The sequence below is a fragment of the Pleurodeles waltl genome, chromosome 4_1 (genome assembly GCF_031143425.1).
Source record: "Pleurodeles waltl isolate 20211129_DDA chromosome 4_1, aPleWal1.hap1.20221129, whole genome shotgun sequence".
Taxonomy (NCBI): Eukaryota; Metazoa; Chordata; class Amphibia; order Caudata; family Salamandridae; genus Pleurodeles; species Pleurodeles waltl.
Window position 1 is genome coordinate 27,712,399 of NC_090442.1, and position 8,905 is coordinate 27,721,303.

Sequence of the window (8,905 nt, forward strand, 5' to 3'; positions counted from 1 at the left end):
TTTAAATTCAATCTTGACCATGTGCCTCTACCTAAAGCTGTACCTGTAGCGCGTGGTGCTCTGTGAGAGCCCTTTCTTCATTAAGTTACTCTGTGAACATGTAAATCTCCACCTTTTCTGAAGTAAAGATGTGACGTGCTCAACAGAACTTCTAGTCAAATAGTTGTCTCTAGTGAAATGTCCCTTGATAAGTGTCAAAGATGGTAAAAAAGAGATGTCTTTTACAACCAGATAAATATTGTCTATTCACATTCCATTACGTTTCCATTTAGTGATTTTCAATCACTTTGCATCCAACAGGAAACAAGCCTTGGACGCACAAAGACAGTGCAGTAAGAGACGGAGGAACCGGAACATAACGGACTGAGCCCTGAAGAAGCAGTCAAGAGCAGTTCAGTGAATGTAAGAGACTGCGCTGGGCACCTCCACGCAACAAGACTAAGAAATGAGCTCTAAGACAATGAAGGCAACAACAATAACAATCCACCTCCTCCATAAACCGGCGCCAACACCAGCTTAAGGCAACAACAATAACAATCCACCTCCTCCATAAACCGGCGCCAACACCAGCTTTGATCATGAGGTTGGTGTGATGTGGTTACAGCAGTGCTTTGTTTTCTAAAGCAATGACCGACCGTCATTCCGAGCTCCAGGTGTATTGTAAACTCTTTCTGGCTAAACCACAGTAACCAGAGAAAGGCACAACAAAGTGCAGCCAGACAACCGAAAGGTGAAGGGAAGATTAGTTCTGCTGTCTAAAATACAGGGGTCCAAGTTTGCATCAACCAGGAGGAGGAAGGATCTTTACACGCCTGTGCAGAACCATTATCCAATCTAAAGACACACTCGCCCAAAAAAGAAGCCTTTATCATGTAAGGAGTGTGATAAGTAATATTTAGTCACCATTGTACTTTATTGTTAAATTAGAATTAAAACATGCAAAATACAACATATAAACAGGTAGTGTGAGAATAACACAAGTCCTTTATCAGCCATGTTAGCCATTCAGGAAACACAGTCAGGGAATGTAGAAAAATATACACCTAGCCCAGAAAAAACAACCAAGAGAGAAAAAGCATACACATGCATCAAGAGCTTTAGTTTGCCATCAAAACCAAAGCACCATCAGCCAACGCACACAGGAGAAAAAAAAATCAAATGCACTCAATGTGTGAAGAGCTTCATTCAGTTATCAGCATTACAAAGGCATCAGCAAACACACCAGGGACTAAAACCATACAAATGCAGTGAATGTGTGAAAAGCTTTAGGAAGTTATCACACCTACAAAGACATCAACGAACACACACAGGGGAAAAACCATTCAAGTGCAGTGAATGTGTGAAGTTCTTTAGTCAGTTATCAACCCTACAAAGACACCAGCAAACACACACAGGGGAAAAGCCATTCACGTGCAGTGAGTGTGTGAAGAGTTTTAGTCGTTTATCACACCTAAAGAGACATCAGTGGACACACACAGGGGAAAAACCGCTCAAGTGCAGTGAATGTGGCAAGAGGTTTAGTCAATCATCAGACCTCCAAAGACATCAGCGAACACACACAGGGGAAAAACCATACCATTGTAGTGAGTGTAGAAAGAGTTTTAGTCTATTATCACACCTCCAAATCCATCAGCGAACACACACAGGGGAAAAACCATACCATTGCAGTGAATGTGTGAAGAGCTTTAGTCATGTATCACACCTGCATCACCATCAGTGAACACACACTGGGGAAAAACCTTACCATTGCAGTGAATGTGGAAGTAGTTTTTATGGCTCTTCAGCATTAAAGATTCATCAGCGATCTCACACAGGGGAGAAGCCATTCAAGTGCAGTGAATGTGTGAAGAGCTTTAGTCAGTCATCAATCCTACACAGACATAAGCAGACACACACAAGAAAAACTATTCAAGTGCAATGAAAGTGGAAACTGTTTTAGTAACTCCTCAAACCTAAGAATTCATCAGAAAACGCACACAGGGGAAAAGCCATACAAGTGCACTGAATGTATAAAGACCTTTAGTGAATTATCAATTCTATTCTGCCTTAAGCCAAAACACATCTTCATTGGACACACATGGAAATAATCCTATAAATGCAGCACACTTGGCAAGGACTTAAGTACATTAACAAGAATATTGACTCCCATGAAAAATATCTGATGGCCCGCTAATGCTTTTTACCCGTACCCAGTGTGAATACACGATGACACTGAAATTGCACTGTTTACTTTTTTGTATTGTGTGTTTATTTCTTTCTAGGTCATGGGCTGACTAGGGTGGGTGACAATTGTTTTATATCCTTCTGTAGCTCTATATTGTATGACCTGTATTGTTCTGTAAAAATGAATAAATACATTTAAAAAAAAAAAAAAAAGAATACTGACTCATCTGTGGACACACACAGGAGCAAACATGCACTTATTGTGAGATGAACGAATTGCAGAAAATTATAACATTATAATTCTGTGGAACATTCAAATACCAGATAATTAAAAGTAGAAGATAGATAGAGCCTCAACTACCAGGAAAGAAGAAAAACAGAGATATTTGTAGAATTATGAAAATGTCTATTCTCAGTGATTGTTCATTTCTCTACAGGTAGGTAGAAACATGAAGTACCAGGAAACATACTGCGAAACTGGAATTATGTAGAATAAAAGAAACAAAACATTGTTCAGTTATAAAATAAAACATCCAAGCACACCTGGTCACGCTACTAGTAAAAGCAACGCTATGAACAATGCTTGGACTAACAAGGGCATTTTCAGCTTGATGTGGAGTTTTATCATCAGCCTGTAAACCCTTGAACCTAAACCCCATGCACCTCCATGGATTGCTGATCCACAAAACAAAGGTAGTTCCTGAGCAGTGAAAGTACACAAGTCATCCTTTCAGAAGGACGGTAAAGAGGCTGTACTCCAGGGGAGTGACAAATACAAGAAGAGCCAATTCAAGCTGATATACAACAAACGCTTAACATTTGCCCAAAATATCCTAAGATAAAAGTGATATATGAGCATACTTGTTCTCTCACTAAAAAATAAAACCAGCCACTTACTTAGTACATGCCGCTCACTCATTTGCCACTTTACTAAAGAGTTCTTTTACCACCAAATGTAATGACATTCATTTTACTCAACATCAATGGAAGAAAGACTGAGTCAGTCATACCGAGCTGTCTCTGGTGTTTCCCTAGTTCATATTTCTATCAAAAAAACACCTTGCAGAAGGCAGGAATAACACTATTATTCTATAAAGAAGCACACATTTATTTATTAAAGTGTATACCATAAGACACGTTTAAAATTGGATCTAATGCACATGAATATAAAATATATCTAAAAAGATAAATTCCCTGTAGACTGTATGAAGTGCTGCTTTATAATAATGTTGGATCTGGCCCTTTTTGTGGGTTCATCCCCAGACTTTTTGCCTCCATCCTCCTAGTTTTTCTGACCTCTTGCTGTTGGCTCTAGGACTCTGAGCACTATATCACTGCTGATCAGCGCTAAAGTGCAGGTGCTCTCCCTTCTAAAGTTGGTATGATTGGTTTATACCTAATTGGCATATTTAATTTACCTGTAAGTCCCTTGTACAGTGGTATCTCTGTACCCAGGGTCTGTAAATTAAATGCTACTAGTGGGTCTGTAGCGCTGCTTGCACCACCTACAGAAGTAGCCTTTCAAACCTGTCTCAGGCCTGCTAGCGCAGTTTACTGCCACAGGGACCTGGCATCTAAATTTACTTGCCAGGCCGAGAACACTCCTTTTACTACATGTAAGTCACCCCTAAGGTAGGCCCTATCTAGCCCTAACTTTAGAAAGGATGCTGTGTATGTAGAACGCAGTGCATGTGCCTGGTTGCGTGGCCTGTCCTGGTAGTTGTAGGAAAGTACCCTCTTTCTTGCCATGGTTACCCCCTTTTTCTGCCGGATGTCAGTGTGTTTGACTGTGTTCACTGGGATCCTGCTAAGCAGGACCCCAGTGATTATGCTTTCTCTCCAAAAACTCTGTATTTCACCCACAATTGCCACATTGGTGCCCCATTATAAGGCTCTAGTATATGGTACCCAGGGCATTGGGGGTTCCAGAGGATCCCTATGGGCTGCAACATATATTTTGCCACCCATAGGGAGCCCAAGCAAAGGGTTATCCAGAACTGCCATTGCAGCCTGCGTGAAAAGGTGCATGCACCCTTTCACTGCAACTTTTCACTGCACCAGGTCACTTATAGGTCACCCAGATAGCTGGCCTTTTAGCCCAGAGAGCAGGGTGCAAAATACCTGTGTATGAGGGCACCCATGTACTAGCAGAGGTGCCCCCACGAACTTCAGGCCCATTTTCCAAGACTTCGTGAGTGTGGTAACACTATTTTATGTGTGTACTGGACTAAGGTCAATACCTATGTCCAGCTACATAATGGTAATTCCGAACATGGGCATGTTTGTATCAAACATTTTGGTATTGTACCCTGATGCTTTTGCAAGCACTGGTTGTATGATTCCATGAACTCTGGGGACTCCTTCGAGGACCCCATTATTGCTATTACAGGCTTCTGGGGGTTTCCAGGAAGCCAAAGCTGCTGCCACCTCCCAGACAGGTTTTTGCCTTCCTGTTGCTTGAGAAGCTCAAGCCCAGGAAGGCAGAACAAAGGATTTCCCTTTGGAAATAGGTGTTACAGGCTTGGGAGGGGTAACCTCCCCGGGCCACTGGCAATGCTTTGAAGGGCACATTTGGTGTCCTCCTAGCATAAACCTGTCTACACTGGTTCAGGGACCCCCAGTCCCTGTTCTGGTGTGAACTGGACAAACCAAAGGAGAGTGACCACTCTCCTGTCCTTCAGCACCCCAGGGTTGGTACTCGGAGCTCCTCCAGGGGGTCCCTGAGTTTTGCCATCTTGGATTCATGGTTGGCAGGGAACTCTGGGAGCATCTGAGTGGCCAGTGCCAGCAGGTGATGTCAGAGCCCCCTCCTGATAGGTGGTCACCGAGCTAGGTGACCAGTCCCCCTTTCATGGCTATTTAGGGTCTCTCTCTTGGGTGGTCCCTCAGATTCAGATTGCAAGACTTCAGCAGGAATCCTCTGCACCTTCCACTTCAACTTCTGACTGAAGAAACTGCATCTGGACGCTCCAGAACCCAACAAGCTGAAATAAAGAAGCAAGACGCATTCTGCAACGTTGTATCCACGGCTACTTCAAGCAACTGCAACATTTTCCCGGTCGTGCATCCTCTGAGGACAAACAGTCTTCAGCCTGCTTCAGAAGGAAGAAGGAATCTCCCTTGGGGTGAAGGAGTCACTCTCCTGCTTCTGCAGGCACCAATGGCATCAACGACTGGCTGCGTGGATCCCCTCTCCTGCTGAGTTGCATGGATCCTGCATCATGGGTGGTGGTCTGAAGTGGTCCCGAGGGTCCTCGCTTCCAGTTGTTCAACTTGGGTGGAAGGAAAACCTTGCCTGCCCACACAGGACAGTACCTCCGTGCACTGTCCTTTGCAGCTGCCAAGGCTTGTTGGCATTCTTTCCACCTGATCCTCAGGCATCTTGAAGCTCCAGCCCCCAGCACTCCATCTCTATTGTGATTTTCACTAATTGCATTGTTTTCTAATTGTTTTTATGCTTATTTCTGCATAGTAGTGATATAATTTATGATTTATTTGCCTCCCAAGGGAGTATAGCTTCTATTGTATTTTTGGTATTTGTGTCACCAAAATAAAGTACCTTTATTTTGGTAACACCAAGTGTTTTCTTTCTTGTGTGTAAGTACTGTGTGACTACAGTGGTATTGCATGAGCTTTGCATGTCTCCTAGGTAAGCCTTGGCTGCTCATCCTCAGCTACCTCTAGAGAGCCTGGCTTCTAGACCCTGACTACACTACACTAATAGGTGATACCTGGTATAAAGTGTAAGTACCATAGGTACCCACCACACACCAGGCCAGCCTCCTACATTGATGGTGCAGCGGTGGGCTAAGCACTTGCATTTGCCTTATTACTCTGTCACCTGGTGCTTTCCACAGGAAAGACCACTCCTTACCTAGAGGTATACATAGTACCTAGTGCAGAAAGCTAATCTCTAAAGTTTAGGCAGGCTAGGGTATAGGCATAGCCCTTGCCCTAACACTTATTTTTGAGAGACTAGGATTGTGGAAACTGGCTAAGGAAGCCATTTTATTATTCCCCCAGGCCTGACCTCATCCTGTGATACTCAATGATGTACAGGCCTGAAAAACACATGCAGAAGGTTGGATGACCTTTAGTACATTAACCCTGACAGGCAGCTTGTAATGCAAGGCTTGCTTAAAAGAGTCAGCTCATGTGACATGCATTGCTTCATTCGCCCAGCAACAGACATACATCTCGATGTCCACATAGGTCTGAGGAGAGCATATGAGGAAGCTGGATTGGTGACGCCTTGGAAAGTCCCAACCGTCTGAGAAATGTGAAGGTCACGCTTGTGGTCATCTTGTATCATGCTTCCACCATGAAATGTTATTCTACTGTGATTGGATAGATGCCTAATATATGTGTAATACCATGCATCTCCTGATCAACATCACACCATGTACTTGATGAAGAAATTATCTTTCAGTTGTTCTGATTGGGTGATGTATTTTCACCATTTTGTGGTTTTCATGCATAAAAGATTGTATTGGAGTTCTGCAAGTCAGACTGCTTGGACTTGGCCTATCAAGCCACAGTCTCCGCGAACGTATTATTTAATGTTTCTGCTTGTACCTTAAGGTTGGCTGGTCTCTGGTTTGTTCCTGAGGGCAGATAGAAAAGGGGGCTTCAACAGGAGTTAGGTTGGTTAGGTACACCCTACAGTATCCTAACACACACCATGTCTGCAGCTGGCTCTGAGGTCATGGATTCTCCCTATGAGAATCTGAACTTTAAGGAATTGAAGGGGCTGTATGCAGAGAGGAAGTTGGATATGAGGAGGAACCCGAATAAGGCCTTCTCCTCCAGGATGATCAGGATCAAGCTGGTAGCCAGGAGGAGGAGGAGGAAGAAGTAGACCCTAACTCCACAGAGGTAGAAAATTAAATTCTATATATGAGCGGAGACTTCCTCAAAGGATCACCACATTCCTAGGAGACCAACTATCATAGCTTGTAGTGGGAAGGGAAGTCACACTAGTAGGGCTACTTTCACACCCGGAAGGCAGGTAGAAAGGGTTACTAAGACTAGGGATAGACCCACCTCTGCTCACTCTCACCTCACTTCAGTGTCTCAGGGATCACACTGCACAACTCCAGTGGATGACTCTATTGCTAGAGAGCTCAGGAAACTGTGACTGGAGGAGGCCAGGCTGAGGCTGCAGCAGCAACAGCTAGCCCTAAATAGGAAGGCCTTGGTAGTGGAGAAAGAGAGACAGGGTTTGGGTTAGCACTCCTTGGCGGCAGCAGCAACTTTCAGGGATTCCAGAGTCAAGGGGGACTCCTTGGATTCCAGAAACCTCCACAAAAATGTTCCCCATACAAGTTGGGAGATGATATCTATAAGTGGTTTGCTGCACTTGAGAGGGCCTACAAAGTACAGAGGGTCCCTCAGAGGCAGTGAGCTGCTATTCACTGGCTGGCCTTCTCTGACAAGGGGAGGAATAGACTTCTCACTGTCAGAGAAGAGGATGCAGACAACTACACAATTCTCAAAACTGCACTCGTAGATGGTTTTGGTCTCACAACTGAGCAATACAGAATCAATTTCAGAGAGACCAGAAAGAGGCCTCACAAGATTGGGTTGACTTTGTGGACTGTTCTGTGAAAGCTTTAGAAGGCTGGTTACATGGCAGCAAAGTGTCTGACTATGAGGGCTTATACAATTTGCTATTGAGAGAGCATATTTTAAATAATTGTGTATCTGATTTGTTGCACCAATACTTGGTAGACTCAGATCTGACCTCTCCTCAAGATTTGGGAAAGAAGGTAGACAAATGGGTCAGAACAAGGGTGAGCAGAAAAGATTATACAGGGGGTGACAAAGGCAAGAAGGAAGGTGGTAAGTCACATGACAAAGATGGGGACAAAGATAAGAAAGAGTTATTATCAGACCCACAAAACTCTTCTGGGGGTGGGTCTAAATCCTCTTCCCAAAACAATCAGAACAAAAAGCCTTGGTGCTATATCTGTATAAACAAAGGCCATAGGACAGTAGAAAGCTCCTGTCCTAAGAAAAGTGCCAAACCTCCCACCACTACTACCCCCACTCCTACAACTAGTGCCCATAGCAATAGCAGTGGTGGTGGGAAGACTAATACTACCAATAATCAATCCGAGGGAGTAGCAGGGCTAACTCTGGGAAGTATAGTGGGAGCTGGTTTAGGCAGAAAAAATACTATTGTTGCGTGTCCCGTTAATATGGGTAAGTACAAGCAACAACCCCTAATAAATGGTGTTTAGGTTGAGGCCTACAGGGACACAGGTGTCAATGTCACAATGGTGTCTGAAAAACTGGTGTCCCCTGAGCAACACCTACTTGGTCATCAGCACCAAGTGACTGACACCCACAACAATACTGTGAGCCACCCCATGGCAGTTGTTGATCTCAGCTGGGGGGGGTTACTGGTCCTAAAAAAGTTGTAGTATTCACAGACTTACCTGTAGAGTGTCTACTAGGGAATGACTTGAACACTTCAGCTTGGGCTGAAGTAGAGTTGGAAGCCCATGCAGGCATTCCTGGGCATATCTTTGCTTTAACCAGGGCTAGGCCAAGAAGCAAAGAGAATAGGGAAACTTGGATCCTGAAACTATAGAACAAGAGCTCCCCAAAAGCAGGGGTAGAAAGGGTAAGAAATTATCCCCTATCCCTCCCTCCACTGATGATTTCCCCCTTTGAGGGGGAGGAATCTATTCCTTGGACAGAGCCTACACCTGGAGAACTTCAAGCTGACACAGCTGAA

General features: G+C 44.1%; 1 pseudogene; it reads left to right on the top strand.

The window, feature by feature from the left end:
- The first annotated feature begins 849 nt into the window (after positions 1-849).
- Positions 850-2,223, top strand: LOC138287299 (zinc finger protein 436-like; annotated as a pseudogene).
- The last annotated feature ends 6,682 nt before the right edge of the window (positions 2,224-8,905 follow it).